At 42.5% G+C, this 18,326-nt stretch overlaps 1 long non-coding RNA gene across 2 annotated transcripts in view; it reads right to left on the bottom strand.

Moving 5' to 3' along the window:
• Positions 1-5,313: 5,313 nt before the first annotated feature.
• Positions 5,314-18,326, bottom strand: part of LOC133544274 (uncharacterized) — a 93,942-nt gene continuing 80,929 nt past the window's right edge. For both annotated transcript variants that reach the window (XR_009804616.1, XR_009804615.1), the window contains one exon: positions 5,314-5,704. This is a non-coding gene — a long non-coding RNA (uncharacterized LOC133544274). The remainder of the gene's footprint in view (positions 5,705-18,326) is intronic.

Here is an 18,326-nt window from a genome sequence, read left to right as displayed (position 1 = left end):
ACCCGATTCCGGATAAGTGGTTGAAAATGGATGGATGGATGTTTCTGGTTCTGATGTTAGCTTGATTTTTTTGTGTAGCTAGCTTAGCCTTTCAATATAAGACCGTCCTTCAGCAAAAAAAGAATGTTTTTTCTAAAAAAATATATTTTATTGGATCGGCGTCTTCCGTGTTTGGCAATGACTAGTTAGTAATATAATTTATTTTTATGTAAGAGAAGTAGCTCATAGCATAGCTTACTGTATAGCCGGCTTGAGACGATTGTTTACAAAAGATCGAAGCATTGATTGAAACTTTTCTTAGTAGATTGCACAGTACAGTACATATTCCGTACAATTGACCACTAAATGGTAACACCCCAATAAGTTTTTCAACTTGTTTAAGTCGGGGTCCACGTTAATCAATTCATGGTACAAATATATACTATCAACATAATACAGTCATCACACAAGTTAATCATCATAGTATACAGTACATTAGAAGTACATTTGATTATTTACATTAGGTTATTTATAATCCGGGGACATGGGATGTGAATGGAGGAGGGTATTAGAAAAGGATTGAAGTTGCCTGGAGGTGTTGTTTTAGAGCGCTTTTGAAGGAATATAGAGATGCACTTACTTTTACACCTGTTGGTATATAGAAGTTAGCTGAATTACTAACATGATATACTGAAGAATAGAAAATATTTTAATTGACAATACACACATCTATACGTCCAGAATCTACCATTGGAGCATTATGTACTTGGTTTTAGTTTAGCCATAGAGTACCAGATCTGGTGACTCATTTCTTCTTCCTCACTTTTGTTCGCCTGTGTCATGACAGCAAAACACGGTCAGCCCACTGGTCTTACTGCATCATCCGGAACATTGTCTTGTTTTGAAAGTTAATCACAACAGACGGTGGACAAGACTGGGGGAAGTTTCAGTCAGCGTGAAGGAGCGTTGTGAGGAGAGGTTTGTTTGCATCTATCAACTCTACCTCTCAAAACGGATTATTTGAAAGGGAGTCAAAAACTGGCTTGGAGATAAGTCTGTAAAACAAAATCCAACATTTTCATGCAGACCACAAGAAAGTGTTTTAAATCTGACCGGGATGTTCAGCTCTCACTGGATCGGTTCGCAGCCGAGTGTGAAATGACCGGAATGAGAATCAGCACCTCCAAGTCCGAGTCCATGGTTCTCGCCCGGAAAAGGGTGGAATGCCATCTCCGGGTTGGGGAGGAGACCCTGTCCCAAGTGGAGGAGTTCAAGTACCTAGGAGTCTTGTTCACGAGTGAGGGAAGAGTGGATCGTGAGATCGACAGGCGGATCGGTGCGGCGTCTTCAGTAATGCGGACGTTGTACCGATCCGTTGTGGTGAAAAAGGAGCTGAGCCGGAAGGCAAAGCTCTCAATTTACCGGTCGATCTACGTTCCCATCCTCACCTATGGTCATGAGCTTTGGGTCATGACCAAAAGGATAAGATCACGGGTACAAGCGGCCCGAATGAGTTTGGGTCTCTCCCTTAGAGATAGGGTGAGAAGCTCTGCCATCCGGGAGGAACTAAAAAAAAAGCCACTGCTCCTTCAAATGGAGAGGAGCCAGATGAGGTGGTTCGGGCATCTGGTCAGGATGCCACCCGAACGCCTCTCTAGGGAGGTGTTTAAGGCACGTCCAACCGGTAGGAGGCCACGGGGAAGACCCAGGACACGTTGGGAAGACTATGTCTCCCGGCTGGCCTGGGAACGCCTCGGGATCCCCCGGGAAGAGCTAGACAAAGTGGCTGTGGAGAGGGAAGTCTGGGTTTCCCTGCTTAGGCTGCTGCCCCCGCGACCCGACCTCGGATAAGCGGAAGAATCAATCAATCAATGTTTATTTATATAGCCCCAAATCACAAATGTCTCAAAGGACTGCACAAATCATTACGACTACAACATCCTCGGAAGAACCCACAAAAGGGCAAGGAAAACTCACACCCAGTGGGCAGGGAGAATTCACATTCAGTGGGACGCCAGCGACAATGCTGACTATGAGAAACCTTGGAGAGGACCTCAGATGTGGGCAACCCCCCCCCTCTAGGGGACCGAAAGCAATGGATGTCGAGCGGGTCCAACATGATACTGTGAAAGTTCAATCCATAGTGGCTCCAAGACAGCAGCGAGAGTCCCGTCCACAGGAAACCATCTGAAGCGGATCAGCAGCGTAGAGATGTCCCCAACCGATACACAGGCGAGCGGTCCATCCTGGGTCCCGACGAGCGGTCCATCCTGGGTCTCGACTCTGGACAGTCAGTACTTCATCCATGGTCATCGGACCGGACCCCCTCCACAAGGGAGGGGGGGACATAGGAGAAAGAAAAGAAGCGGCAGATCAACTGGTCTAAAAAGGAGGTCTATTTAAAGGCTAGAGTATACAAATGAGTTTTAAGATGAGACTTAAATGCTTCTACTGAGGTAGCATCTCCAACTGTTACCGGGAGGGCATTCCAGAGTACTGGAGCCCGAACGGAAAACGCTCTATAGCCCGCAGACTTTTTTTGGGCTCTAGGAATCACTAATAAGCCGGAGTCTTTTGAACGCAAATTTCTTGCCGGGACATATGGTACAATACAATCGGCAAGATAGGCTGGAGCTAGACCGTGTAGTATTTTATACGTAAGTAGTAAAACCTTAAAGTCACATCTTAAGTGCACAGGAAGCCAGTGCAGGTGAGCCAGTATAGGTATATATGTATGTATATATGTATATAAAGGTATATACAGTACAGGCGTAATATGATCAAACTTTCTTGTTCCTGTCAAAAGTCTAGCAGCCGCATTTTGTACCAACTGTAATCTTTTAATGCTAGACATGGGGAGACCCGAAAATAATACGTTACAGTAATCGAGACGAGACGTAACAAACGCATGGATAATGATCTCGGCGTCTTTAGTGGACAAAATGGAGCGAATTTTAGCGATATTACGGAGATGAAAGAAGGCCGTTTTAGTAACGCTTTTAATGTGTGACTCAAAGGAGAGAGTTGGGTCGAAGATAATACCCAGATTTTTTACAGAGTCACCTTGTTTTATTATTTGGTTGTCAAATGTTAAAGTTGTATTATTAAATAGAGGTCGGTGTCTAGCAGGACCGATAATCAGCATTTCCGTTTTTTGGCATTAAGTTGCAAAAAGTTAGCGGACATCCATTGTTTAATTTCATTAAGACACGCTTCCAAGTGACTACAGTCCGGCGTGTTGGTCAGCTTTAGGGCATGTAGAGTTGGGTGTCATCAGCATAACAGTGAAAGCTAATACCGTATTTGCGTATGATGTCCCCTAGCGGCAGCATGTAGATGCTGAAGAGTACAGGGCCAAGGACCGAACCCTGGGGAACTCCACACGTTACCTTAACATAGTCCGAGGTCACACTGTTATAGGAGACGCACTGCATCCTATCAGTAAGATAAGAGTTAAACCATGACAGGGCTGAGTCTGACATACCAATTCATATTTTGATACGCTCTAATAAAATATTATGATCGACGGTATCGAAAGCAGCGCTAAGATCGAGGAGCAGCAACAAGAAGATGGATGGATGGAAAAAAGTCACAATATGACACCTTTAAAAACATGAATTTGACCACATCTTGTTCGCAGCTGAATCTCACAGATGACCAAAATGCAGCCTGCAATATAATTTAAAACAGAGGAATAGTTTGACATTTTGGTGTGTGTTGGGGTCAACAATAAAACCTCCAGAACTTCCACATCTGACCAATAAATAATCTGCGTTACTTAGCTTAAAGGGGAACATTATCACAATTTCAAAAGGGTTAAAAACAATAAAAATCAGTTCCCAGTGGCTTGTTGTATTTTTTGAAGTTTTTTTCAAAATTTTACCGGTCTCGGAATATCCCTAAATAAAGCTTTAAAGGGCCTTATTTTCGCTATCTGCGAAACCACTATCCATTTCCCTGTGACGTCACACAGTGCTGCCAATGTAAACAAACAATGGGAATACCACAGCAAGATATAGCGACATTAGCTCGGATTCAAACTCGGATTTCAGCGACTTAAGTGATTCAACAGATTACGCATGTATTGAAACAGATGGTTGGAGTATGAAAATATTGAAGAAGAAACTGAAGCTATTGAGCGAATAGCTATTGACGCTATTCATAGCCATAGCATGGCCGAATAGCTGTGTTAGCATCGCCGGTAAAATGTGCGGACCAAACGATCCGGACTTTCGCATCTTGTGACACTGGAGCAACTCAAATCCTTCGATTGGTAAGTGTTTGTTTCGCATTAAATGTGGGTGGAAGGAAACGTAATATAGTTGCAAATGCATCTGCAGGTTATCCATACATCTCTGTGCCATGTCTGCTTTAGCACCGCCGGTAAATAGCATGTTAGCATCGATTAGCGTAGCATGTAAGCATCGATTAGCTGGCAGTCAACATCAACAAAACTCACCTTTGTGATTTTGTTGACTTTATCGTTGCAAATGCATCTGCAGGTTATCCATACATCTCTGTGCCATGTCTGCCTTAGCATCGCCGGTCAAATGTGGAGACACTCTGGTACATTCAATGGGGGTCTGGCGGCAGACACTTTGGCATCTTGGAGCCAGTGGTGCAACTTGAATCCCTCCCTGTTAGTGTTGTTACACCCTCCGACAACACACCCACCAGGCATGATGTCTCCAAGGTTCCAAAAAATAGTCAAAAAAAAAGGAAAATAACAGAGCTGAGACCCGGTGTTTGTAATGTGTTGAAAATGAAAATGGTGGGTGTGTTACCTCGGCGGCGTCACATTTTGACGTCATCGCCTCCAGCGCGATTAACAGAAAGGCGTTTAATTCGCTAAAATTCACCCATTTAGAGTTCGGAAATCGGTTAAAAAAATAGATGGTCTTTTTTCTGCACCATCAAGTTATATATTGACGCTTACATAGGTCTGCTGATAATGTTCCCCTTTAAAACTATGGACGATCATCCAATGTTTAAATATGACAAGTTTATACTTGAGGATGTTTTGAATCACTGATTCATGGAAAATCTGTGCACTGTGTCATCAGCCAGGAGGTCATCCGTGCATGAATAGAAACAAAAGGGCTATGGTTTTCTCTAAGACTGATTCTTGCTATTTGTGTACACCTAAACTACTGTAGCACACACCCATTCTTCATCACAGATATGATCGCCGTCCTGTCTCCGGCGTAAAGTATGCATTATTCACTCTGCTAAAGCTTCCCAACAGCGCACCTGTGATTATCATCAGCTTTTGTAGCCACAGCTAGGATCCGTTTACCTAAACAGCTGCAAAAACTGGACACAATTGTGGAAATGTAAGTCCTACATTATTTATTTCAGCAGCCACAGAGTGTATACCCTTGAAAGGGAGAGATTTGTCTCTGTTATGACTCCCCTGGTCCACCAGAATGAAGCAAGCCACATGTCTGAATCAATCCGTCAGCTGGAAACCTTCCATGACTTTTTCTCCTTTTCCACCCTCCGTGTTTGCTGAGCCAGGCTGGAAATGATCTGAAGGGAGAATAGGATCCTTTCCTCTGTTTCCAAATCCCTCTGTGGGCCCTTTTGAACTCGGCCACGTCTGAGGCCGGCTTATCCCGCCACTTCAAAAGACGCTGGAGATGGTGCATTACATCAGCGCCGCAGTGACCACTGACGGCTTCTCCGCTTGAGTGGAAACGGAGAGGAATGTCCTCTAATCTCCAGCCTGCAGAGAGAGGGGCTTTCAAGTGAGGCCCGGCACTTTGGAAGGCAGGTAAGTGGCACCCTGTCCTCGGTTGGACCTTGTGGAAGGAAGTCTTACCGGTCCTTCAGGGCTGATGTGTGTATATCACAGTCCAGTTCTGGCTTGGTTCTATTCGTTGTTCTGTTAAATCAGGCTGGAGAAACTGCAGATTTCCAATTCTGCCAATTTTTTAAGTCTTAATCAACTGAATTTAATTGATTATCTGGTTGTCCCCGCTCTGTGGTCTGTAGTCTGCATTCCAAGGCTAAAGCCAGCAGCTCCTAGCTAGCGCCATCTTTTTGTATTGGCTAGGATACCAATAAAGTACCATGGTACTAATGAATTAAAATATTGTTGCGATCCGCTACTTGGATCACCACATATGGTTTATACTTCCAGTTGTTGTATCACTGTTGTTCTACACTCTTACTTCCGGTTTAGTCAGTCACCATGGTTGCTCATTGATCCCACCTGCTAATCACGGTTTCTGCACACCTGTCACTTTTTGATTACTCCCCTATTTAAGCCCGTCCCTTCTCGTTATTCTTTCTGGGACTCTAATTTGCCTTGGAGCAACATTCACGACTGTCTACTACCCGTATGTATTTTCTCGCTAGCTCTTATGCTAAGCCACTCGATATTCCAGCTTTCATGCCGAATGTTTTTGTGTACTCTTTTGTGTCCTTCGTGCCACGTATAGTTTTTGTATTTTCTATTCCTAGTTTTCATGCTAGCGCCCTTGGTTTATTTTTGTCTGTTAGCTCCAGTGTTTTTGTTCATAGTCTGTTTTTGTTAAGTGTAATAAATCATTTAAACTTACCGTTGCTGTGTTCATGCCGACACATCCACGAAGGGACCAATTTGGCATCACTATGCCAACCAGTCGTAACAAATATGGTACTATACTCTCTTTGATAATACCGGTACTTTTTTTTTTTCATGAATATGGATCCGCGCCATGTGACATTGCTGGTAAAATGAGCCGAGCCTCATATTATACGCACAGAGCACTTACAAGCAGACACAGGTTTCAGACAAAAGAAGGAGAATGGACGTATTTTGGCCTAAAACTAACAATACGGGTAAGCTACAAACAGAGCGCCGTTTTAAAACATACCTAGCTAATGGCTAACGTCCCTCGACAGTATTTTAGCTACTTCTAAATCACTAATCCTCGCCTCCATGGCGTCAAATAAACTTTGTTTCTTGCAAGTACCATCCCTGCAGGACGAGGGATAACAAAACATGCTTCACTACACACCGTAGGAGGAAACAATAGCTAACTGCTAACAGCAGGCTAGCACTCCTGAATGTAAACAAACGAGTGGATCTATACAAACATCGATTGTAACAATGCTAAGTACAAGAGCCGTGTATATAGTCGATCGATATTTTTTATTATGACAAAATATTTTGTATTTTTTTCATCCCCTGGACACAGGAGGACTAAATGACTACCAATGCATGACTTGGTAGTGGATTGATACCCAAATGTGTACTATCTCCCAAAACTTATCCAAATAACAGCAGAATAAGTGATTATTACATTTTAACAGAAGTGTAGATAAAACTTGTTAAAAGAGAAAGTAACCAGATATTTGCAGTAGATGAATAATCTATCCATTCATCCATTTTCTACTGCTTGTCCCTCATAATTTTGACAAAATAATACAATCAGAAAAGAGACAGTGTGTTACTGCAAATATCAGCAGCCTTTTAACCCGTTTGCTTACTTACTACTAAAAGGGAAGGTGTCTAGTAAGTTCATTATGTTTTCTAATGCCAACATTTTTCTTAGATTGTATAAGAAACATATTGTGGAGAGGGGCGTGGCCTGCAGGCCTGCTGCGGAACCGAGTGTGCCAGGACCGGCCTCAAAGACAGCGACAGGTTTGTTATCTAATCACCTGTCGCCTTTATTAGCAGCAGCACCTCCAACTCCAACTACTCGTCTCATCATGGCTGCTGCTAATAAAGACGACAGGTGATTAGATAACAAGGCCCAGCTGGGCCCTCTACGCACCTGTCGCTGTCTAGGGAGGCCAGTCCTGGCACACCCCATTCCGCTGCAGGCCCGCAGGCCACGCCCCCCTCCACACATATGTTTAATGTATCATCAGATTTTCTGTAAAAAAACAAAACAATAATGACAATTTTTGTGGTGTCCTTTTATTTTGAAAAGTATCAAAATAGGTTTTGGTATTGGTTTATAATAGGTATTGAGACAACCAATTGGACCTCAGTTGACTGTGCAGGCGTATTTAGTCAAGTGTAACTTGATAGCTAAGCTACTAAGCAGGTACATGTTTACTGAGCCAAACTGAGGTGCGTCCATCGTCATGTACACCAGAACATAAAGTATGCTGATGCAACGGCCACGATATTATATTTTCTTCTAGATGCAAAAATGATCATTTAGCTCTCGCAATGTGATTTATCAAACCTACACGTCTGCTGCAGTCGCTGTTTTGCGTGTATATTAATCGTGTTTGAAATGTGCGTTCAAAGTGGCACAGCTAAGCACAAACGGCATCGCGCTGCAAAGACGGAATTTTCTGTCCAATGTGTCAGTAAGAAATCCAAAATAATGAACATATCGTCTATTCAGTAATATCGTTTTTTAATTCTGTAGCTCCTGAATGAGTGACGGGATCAAATCATTTATTTTTCTGTCTGCTCTTGCAACATTTATTTTTATGCATTTTTGCATGCATTTCTGGATCGCTCCAGACACGCCATCACAACATCGGTGCATCCCAGAGCGTACTTTCGGCATGCTAGGAATAGGTTCTGTAATCACTTCTACACTTGGTTGCTTTTCTAGAGTATATCTATCGCCAGGCAAAGTTGGCGTGTGCTACATATTCCACAACATAACGCAACAGCACAGGTTGGACCGTTGGACTTCAATCAATCAATCAATCAATGTTTACTTATATAGCCCTAAATCACTAGTGTCTCTAAGGGCTGCACAAACCACTACGACATCCTCGGTAGGCCCACATAAGGGCAAGGAAAAACTCACACCCAGTGGGACGTCGGTGACAATGATGACTATGAGAACCTTGGAGAGGAGGAAATGTCGAGCGGGTCTAACATGATACTGTGAAAGTTCAATCCATAATGGATCCTACACAGTCGCAAGAGTCCAGTCCAAAGCGGATCCAAGACAGCAGCGAGAGTCCCGTCCACAGGAAACCATCCCAAGCGGAGGCGGATCAGCAGCGCAGAGATGTCCCCAGCCGATGCACAGGCAAGCAGTACATGGCCACCGGATCGGACCGGACCCCCTCCACAAGGGAGAGTGGGACACAGGAGAAAAAGAAAAGAAACAGCAGATCAACTGGTCTAAAAAGGGAGTCTATTTAAAGGCTAGAGTATACAAATGAGTTTTAAGGTGAGACTTAAATGCTTCTACTGAGGTGGCATCTCGAACTGTTACCGGGAGGGCATTCCAGAGTACTGGAGCCCGAAATGAAAACGCTCTATAGCCCGCAGACTTTTTTGGGGCTTTGGGAATCACTAATAAGCCGGAGTCCTTTGAACGCAGATTTCTTGCCGGGACATATGGTACAATACAATCGGCTAGATAGGATGGAGCTAGACCGTGTAGTATTTTATACGTAAGTAGTAAAACCTTAAAGTCACATCTTAAGTGCACAGGAAGCCAGTGCAGGTGAGCCAGTATAGGTATATATGTATGTATATATGTATATAAAGGTATATACAGTATAGGTATATATGTATGTATATATGTATGTATATATGTATATAAAGGTATATACAGTATAGGTATATATGTATGTATATATGTATATAAAAGTATATACAGTACAGGCGTAATATGATCAAACTTTCTTGTTCTTGTCAAAAGTCTAGCAGCCGCATTTTGTACCAACTGTAATCTTTTAATGCTAGACATGGGGAGACCCGAAAATAATACGTTACAGTAGTCGAGGCGAGACTTGATGATGTCTTGAACGTGAAGGGAAATGAGTGTCTCCATGGATATCAGCCGATAGTCCATTCAAAAATCATCATTTCAGTCGGGCGGTCTGCACCACTTTTGCACTTGTTATCAATTGCCCATGCAGTCTTAGTGCAGTACATCACCTGGATAACGCCTACTAATAGTACAAGCAATTGTATTGTTATTTGTTATTTATTTAGATCTTAGTAGGTCAGGACTACTTAAATTTTGTATTATGTTGTACATGATGTAGAAGGACCGTGCCATGGTTTTAACTTACCCCTGGTTTAGTGTTCAACCTTGAGTCCTTACCAATCACAACCGGGCGAGCAGCCAAGAGGAGAAGAATACAGATTTACCAAGTACACAAGTTTAAGATTCAGGGCCATTTTTTTTTTATAGTGCCCAACTGCGATCCAATATATTGTTTAGGTATTGAACGTACTGTATTTTCTGATACGACCTTAAGGTGTGTGGCAAACACACAAGAGTCTTTACCTTTCTTTCTACCTTCCTCTACCAATGTCTTCCACTGGGCATTACAGCGAAGCAAAGGTGTACATTTTTCACGCAGGTTTTATTCGTCAAACAATACATAAGAGAGAAGATGTGTGAAATGTCACGGTGCATGCACAATCCCTCATGTGGACCGCTGGATGCACGCCAGGACACGCCTCTGCTCGCTCTTCCCGCATCGCGGCCACGCACCTGCAATCGATCGCATAAAGACCAGCGTACCTGGAGATCCAGTGCCGGAACATAGTTCACTTTTTGTTGTAAGCGTTCCGTACTTGCTCCCTCTGTGCCTTCCCTGTGCCCGTTGTCTTATGTCCTCTGTGTTCTCCGGAGTGTTCCCTCAGTTTCCCGTGATCGAGCTGTGTGCCTTGACTTGCAACTGGATTTTGGACTGCCTCCCTCGATTAGAAGCATTTAAGTCTCACCTTAAAACTCATCTGTATACTCTAGCCGTTAAATAGACCTCCTTTTTAGACCAGTTGATCTGCCGCTTCTTTTCTTTTTCTCCTATGTCCCCCCCTCCCTTGTGGAGGGGGTCCGGTCCGATGACCATGGATGAAGTACTGGCTGTCCAGAGTCGAGACCCAGGATGGACCGCTCATCGGGACCCAGGATGGACCGCTCGCCTGTGTATCGGTTGGGGACATCTCTACGCTGCTGATCCGCCTCCGCTTGGGATGGTTTCCTGTGGACGGGACTCTCGCTGCTGTCTTGGATCCGCTTTGAACTGAACTCTCGCGGCTGTGTTGGAGCCACTACGGATTGAACTTTCACAGTATCATGTTAGACCCGCTCAACATCCATTGCTTTCGGTCCCCTAGAGGGGGGGGGGGGTTGCCCACATCTGAGGTCCTCTCCAAGGTTTCTCAAAGTCAGCATTGTCACTGGCGTCCCACTGGATGTGAATTCTCCCTGCCCACTGGGTGTGAGTTTTCCTTGCCCTTTTGTGGGTTCTTCCGAGGATGTCGTAATGATTTGTGCAGTCCTTTGAGACATTTGTGATTTGGGGCTATATAAATAAACATTGATTGATTGATTGATGATCCTCGACCCCCCACTTGGACACAGACCTCGTTGCCTCTCTCCAGCCCCCGACCTCACACTTGCCCACAGACTGCCTTCACGCTTTGCCCCTTTGGTCTGACGAAGGATTCACCCAACACGCACTTACAACAAACTTCGGTAAGATTCACATTGTTAATTCTACACGCCGTCTCGCACCGTTCACATTTAGTAGCATACCCACCCCAACACATCATCTACATCAGTGTTAGAGATGCGCGGTTTGCGGTCACAACCGCGGAGTCCGCGGATAAACCGCGGGTCGGGCGGGTGACATGACGAAAAAATAAATTTTAAATAGATTCGGGCGGGTGGCGGTTGAACCAATTCGTAAATATATATACATAGTTAAATGTTATGTTGAAGATGTTCATTTAGCCTACTGACGTCTATTTAATAAATGGTTGATTTATATAGACTAGTAAGGTAAAGTGTTGTACCTGACAGTACTTGATGGTACAGTCTAGTGCAGGGGGCGGGAACCTTTTTGGCTGAGAGAGCCATGAAAGCCAAATTTTTTAAAATGTATTTCCGTGAGAGCCATATCATATTTTTTAACACTGAATACAACTAAATGTGTGCATTTTTTTTAAGTAAAACCAACATTTTTAGAGTATAATAAGTCTAATTATTTTTAATAACATTGTTATTTCTTGAACAAAGTCCGGTAGAAAACGGATGGATGGATTAAAATGCATGAGAATGTTTTATATTTTGAACGTTATTTATAACGTTTTCCTTGCCCTTTTGTGGGTTCTTCCGAGGATGTTGTAGTCGTAATGATTTGTGCAGTCCTTTGAGACATTTGTGATTTGGGGCTATATAAATAAACATTGATTGATTGATTGATTACCAGCGGAATTATTCATTACTTATCGTGTTGAGTTATGTCAGCTCAGATTTATCTGAGAGCCAGATGCAGTCATCAAAAGAGCCACATCTGGCTCTAGAGCCATAGGTTCCCTACCCCTGTTCTAGTGGTTAGGATTCCACGCGCTCACCACCGTGACCCGGGGTTCGATTCTTGGTCAGGGAACTCACTTTTTTACCATGAGTTGATTAACGTGGACTTAAACAAGTTGAAAAACTTATTCGGGTGTTACCATTTAGTGGTCAATTGTACGGAATATGTACTGTACTGTGCAATCTACTAATAAAAGTATCAATCCAAACAATCCATATAACAGGTCACAGACAAGGTCACGCTAACATCACCTGACACCTCTGATGAAGGCTGCAGAAGCAAGGTAGCCCAAACTTGTCAGGTAGAACAATTTACCTTACTAGCCTATAGAAATCAACCATTTATAAATAGTTCAATGTTGTTATCCACACACGAAAAACCAGCAGCACTCTTTGAAACAGTATGTGGGCATACTTTTATTTTGAAGTGTCTCAATTGGTCTGTGGACGGATGTAAGGAAGCTACTTCTGGGTATGAGTACACATTTTTTTGATGCATGAGAAGGGAGAAAGAGAGCAACTTATCGTAACAAAGACCAAAAAGTGTCACAAGGACTTTAAGAGCCAGAAGATCACAATTTCCTCCTAAAAGAAGCATGCAGGCCAACGAGGTATTTGTTTGTCATTTGTTGGTATTTGATTTGGTAAAATGTTTGATCCACATGCTGTGCATGTTATTATTTTCACGTTTGTAACGTGCTTTATTTATTACAGTTTTCACGGTGAATTAGAAGGGAAAGTAAGCCTTCAAATAAATCAGTTCAAGAAAGCCATTGTGTCTGTGCTATTTGGAGGGAGTTACACTTTCTAACCTCACTAATGCCTTGCATTATCTATATTAGATATATAACAACGGGCGGGTGGGTGTGGCTTTGATAAAATGTTGGTTTGGGTGGATGGCGGGTGGATGACGACTTTTGTAATGCGGTTGCGGATGATATAATTGCCTATCCGCGCATCTCTAATCAGTGTCAAGAAATCTGTTGGACTGATCTCCGCCGTCCGTAAGATGTCGGGTCAGTTACATGTAGTAAATTAAATATACTTTAATGTTTTAAATCCCACAGGAAGTGAAAAGAAATGCAACTGTATATTACACTTTCTCATCTTAAATGATTCTATTGCTCACGACTAGAGAAGCTGTTAGCTTTTCAGCCACTAAAAGAGTATCATTGCCCACCTTCCCTCTCTCTTTCCCAGCTCTTTTTGATATTGATGGAATGAAAGAGGCGTCTCCACATACTTAGATAAATTATGGCTTGGAAGACCTGTAGGCTCGCTTGAGAATCCACACTGTATAGATTCCTCTCTAATTACAAAGGAGGGCTCGACTGAAATAGCTTTTTCTTTCATCCTCCGACAGACGAGGCTGCTGTAAGCCTGGACTTACTTAGCCTTGCCATCCACTTGCCAGACAAGACTTTGTTTCGATGTTGCCCACGGCTCTCCCTTCACGTTTCACCTTCGCCATGGGAAGGCTTCATTTTGGATTCGATCATGGTAAGACCAAGGTGCGAGAGGATTGTGTAATCATTAGGGGTGTCTAGACCCCATATTAATATCGGATATCGGTCCAATCGGATTATAGTGGCCTGCATCTAAAATCTCCCACATAACTGCTGCAATACAAGCGGCCCTGCAGTGTGTTGACCTGTGCAAAGATGGATAGCCAGGTAACATCTACATGTCCTGCTAAAAGCACACAGGGTTGGTCTTTCTGTTATTTTTGAGACGTCATTTACAAAAAGTAAACATGGTAGGCCTTTTTTTCATTTTCCTGAGGGAACTGTCCTGAAGAAATCAATATCAATCAATCAATCAATGTTTATTTATATAGCCCCAAATCACAAATGTCTCAAAGGACTGCACAAATCATTACGACTACAACATCCTCGGAAGAACCCACAAAAGGGCAAGGAAAACTCACACCCAGTGGGCAGGGAGAATTCACATCCAGTGGGACGCCAGTGACAATGCTGACTATGAGAAACCTTGGAGAGGACCTCAGATGTCCCCTCTAGGGGACCGAAAGCAATGGATATCGAGCGGGTCTAACATTATACTGTGAAAGTTCAATCCATAGTGGCTCCAACACAGCCGCGAGAGTTCAGTTCAAGCGGATCCAAGACAGCAGCGAGAGTCCCGTTCACAGGTAACCATCTCAAGCGGAGGCGAATCAGCAGCATAGAGATGTCCCCAACCGATACACAGGCGAGCGGTCCATCCTGGGTCCCGACGAGCGGTCCATCCTGGGTCTCGACTCTGGACAGCCAATACTTCATCCATTGTAATCAGATCGGACCCCCTCCACAAAGGAGAGTGGGACATAGGAGAAAAAAAGAAAAGAAGCGGCAGATCAACTGGTCTAAAAATGAGGTCTATTTAAAGGCTAGAGTATACAGATGAGTTTTAAGGTGAGACTTAAATGCTTCTACTGAGGTAGCATCTCGAACTGTTACCAGGAGGGCATTCCAGAGTACTGGAGCCCGAACGGAAAACGCTCTATAGCCCGCAGACTTTTTTTGGGCTCTAGGAATCACTAATAAGCCGGAGTCTTTTGAAGGCAGATTTCTTGCCGGGACATATGGTACAGTAAAATCGGCAATATAGGATGGAGCTAGACCGTGTAGTATTTTATACGTAAGTAGTAAAACCTTAAAGTCACATCTTAAGTGCACAGGAAACCAGTGCAGGTGAGCCAGTATAGGTATATATGTATGTATATATGTATATAAAGGTATATACAGTATAGGTATACATGTATGTATATATGTATATAAAGGTATATACATTATAGGTATACATGTATGTATATATGTATATAAAGGTATATACAGTATAGGTATATATGTATGTATATATGTATATAAAGGTATATACAGTATAGGTATATATGTATGTATATATGTATATAAAGGTATATACAGTATAGGTATATATGTATGTATATATGTATATAAAGGTATATACAGTATAGGTATATATGTATGTATATATGTATATAAAGGTATATACAGTACAGGCGTAATGTGATCAAACTTTCTTGTTCTTGTCAAAAGTCTAGCAGCCGCATTTTGTACCAACTGTAATCTTTTAATGCTAGACATGGGGAGACCCGAAAATAATACGTTACAGTAATCGAGGCGAGACGTAACAAACGCATGGATAATGATCTCGGCGTCTTTAGTGGACAGAATGGAGCGAATTTTAGCGATATTACGGAGATGAAAGAAGGCCGTTTTAGTAACGCTTTTAATGTGTGACTCAAAGGAGAGAGTTGGGTCGAAGATAATACCCAGATTCTTTACCGAGTCACCTTGTTTTATTATTTGGTTGTCAAATGTTAGAGTTGTATTATTAGAGGTCGGTGTCTAGCAGGACCGATAATCAACATTTCCGTTTTTTTGGCGTTAAGTTGCAAAAAATTAGCGGACATCCATTGTTTAATTTCATTAAGACACGCCTCCAGCTGACTACAATCCGGCGTGTTGGTCAGCTTTAGGGGCATGTAGAGTTGGGTGTCATCAGCATAAGAGTGAAAGCTAATACCGTATTTGCGTATGACGTCACCCAGCGGCAGCATGTAGATGCTATAAAGCATGTAGATGCAATAAAGTACTATCTATCTATCTATCTATCTATCAGCTATGAAGAGCTAGCAGCTACATAACAACTAAGCACTGTCACGCCTGTAAGTTTATGTTTTGGTTTTGGTCAGGTTATGTTTAGTTTTTTGGACATTTAAGTTCTGTCTTGGCACTTCCTGGTTTGTTTTTGTCTCCATGCCAACTCATTAGTTTTCACCTGTCATGTCACGTCCCTGTCCTCAGGCTCACACCTGTTTTCACTAATTATCATAGCTACTTAAGTCACTCTTTTTCTTGTCTTCATTCTGGGATCTTCACACACGCTACTACCCATGCTGCACCTCCTTCATGCCCTCGTCCATAGTTCCATGCCGTGTAAGTTTTTTGTGTTTATGCCATTGTGCTAGTTTTGTTTATAGTTCATTATTATTCATGCCAATCCAGCAAGTGTTTTTGTTTCATGTTTGTAGTTTGCAGCATTTATGATAGTCTTTTGTTTCACAGCCTAGTTTTGTACTTCCGCCCTTTTGCGAGCCTTTTGTTTGTCTTATTAGTTATAGTGTTAAATAAATAAAAAATGTACTCACAGTCACGTCTCGCCCGTGCAAATCATTCTCTGCATCGAAGAAACAACTTTAATCCAAGCCAAATTGTGACAAGCACACAAGCTAGATGTACTTAATAAGTATTCTTAACGGCACAATATTGCAATCTATGTTCTTTCATATACAAGTGTCGAATAATTATAGTTGCATGTTACTTTAAGATGCAAAATATACCAACTGCAATCGATTAAAAAAGTATCCAGTAACAAAGGTGTTTGCATCCTTCAACTTACTGCATCTTGAGCTCAACTTAAGACACTATTCTGGCCAGTAGGTGTCCCCCCCCCAAAAAAAAACAGTTAAAGGGGAACATTATCACCAAACCTATGTAAGCGTCAATATATACCTTGATGGTGCAGAAAAAAGACCATCTATTTTTTTTAACCGATTTCCGAACTCTAAATGGGTGAATTTTGGCAAATTAAACGCCTTTCTGTTTATCGGTCTTTTACCGATGACGTCAGAACGTGACGTCACCGAGGTAACACACCCGCCATTTCCATTTTCACATTACAAACACCGGGTCTCAGCTCTGTTATTTTCCGTTTTTTCGACTATTTTTTGGAACCTTGGAGACATCATGCCTGGTGGGTGTGTTGTCGGAGGGTGTAACAACACTAACAGGGAGGGATTCAAGTTGCACCACCGGCTGGAAGATGCGAAAGTGTCTGCCGCTAGACCCCCATTGAATGTACCAGAGTGTCTGCACATTTGACCGGCGATGCTAAGACAGACATGGCACAGAGATGTATGGATAACCTGCAGATGCATTTGCAACGAATAAGTCAACAAAATCACAAAGGTGAGTTTTGTTGATGTTGTTGACTTATGTGCTAATCAGACATATTTGGTCACGGCATGACTGCCAGCTAATCGATGCTAACATGCTACGCTAATCGATGCTTACACGCTATTTATGCTAGCTGTATGTACATTTGAAACTAGATACCCACATTTAATGCGAAACAAACACTTACCAATCGACGGATTTAAGTTGCTCCAGTGTCACAAGATGTTAAAGTCCTGATCGTTTGGTCCGCACATTTTACCGGCGATGCTAATAAGGCAGCCATGCTATGGGCCACTTCATTAGGTACACCCACGCTATGGCCGAATAGCGTCAATAGCTATTCGCTCAATAGCTTCAATTTCTTCTTCAATTTCGTTTTCGCTATCTGCCTCCATACTCCGGCCATCCGTTTCAATACACGCGTAATCTGTTGAATCGCTTAAGTCGCTGAAATCCGAGTCTGAATCTGAGCTAAGGTCGCTATATCTTGCTGTGGTAACCGCCATGTTGTTTGTATTGGCAGCACTGTATGACGTCACAGGGAAATGGATGGTGGATTTACGGATAGCGAAAGTCAGGCACTTTAAAGCTTTTTTTAGGGATATTCCGGGAGGTGTAAAATTTTGAAAAAAACTTCGAAAAATACAACAAGCCACTGGGAACTGATTTTTATTGTTTTTAAGCCTTTTGAAATTGTGATAATGTTCCCCTTTAAGGCATGAGTCCAATGCAGACATTTATTAACAAGTACACTAAAACAGCAACTTAAACAGAAACAATAAAATCAAAAATAGGTTATCACAGTAATAAATGTAGTGAATTATGTAGAAAACATATGACTTTACTGTGGAAATGTAAAAAAAAAAATTGCACAATACTTTACAAATACTGTAACGTCACACGCATGCAGATACTCTAAAATGTACGGTATATGAATTTTGTCTAAATTGAAGATTTTGCAGATTGTAAATTTGAGGCCACCTGCTCGGTTAGAGTGTCCGCCCTGAGACTGGAAGGTTGTGAGTTCAAACCCCGGCCGAGTCATACCAAAGGTGGGTAGAGTAGCCAGAAATTGTACTCAAGTAAGAGTACTGTTACTTTAGAGATGTAT

Source organism: Nerophis ophidion, linkage group LG27 (genome assembly GCF_033978795.1).
Source record: "Nerophis ophidion isolate RoL-2023_Sa linkage group LG27, RoL_Noph_v1.0, whole genome shotgun sequence".
Classification (NCBI taxonomy): Eukaryota; Metazoa; Chordata; class Actinopteri; order Syngnathiformes; family Syngnathidae; genus Nerophis; species Nerophis ophidion.
Note: the sequence above shows the minus strand (reverse complement) of the source record. Positions and strands in the feature narration are given on the sequence as shown.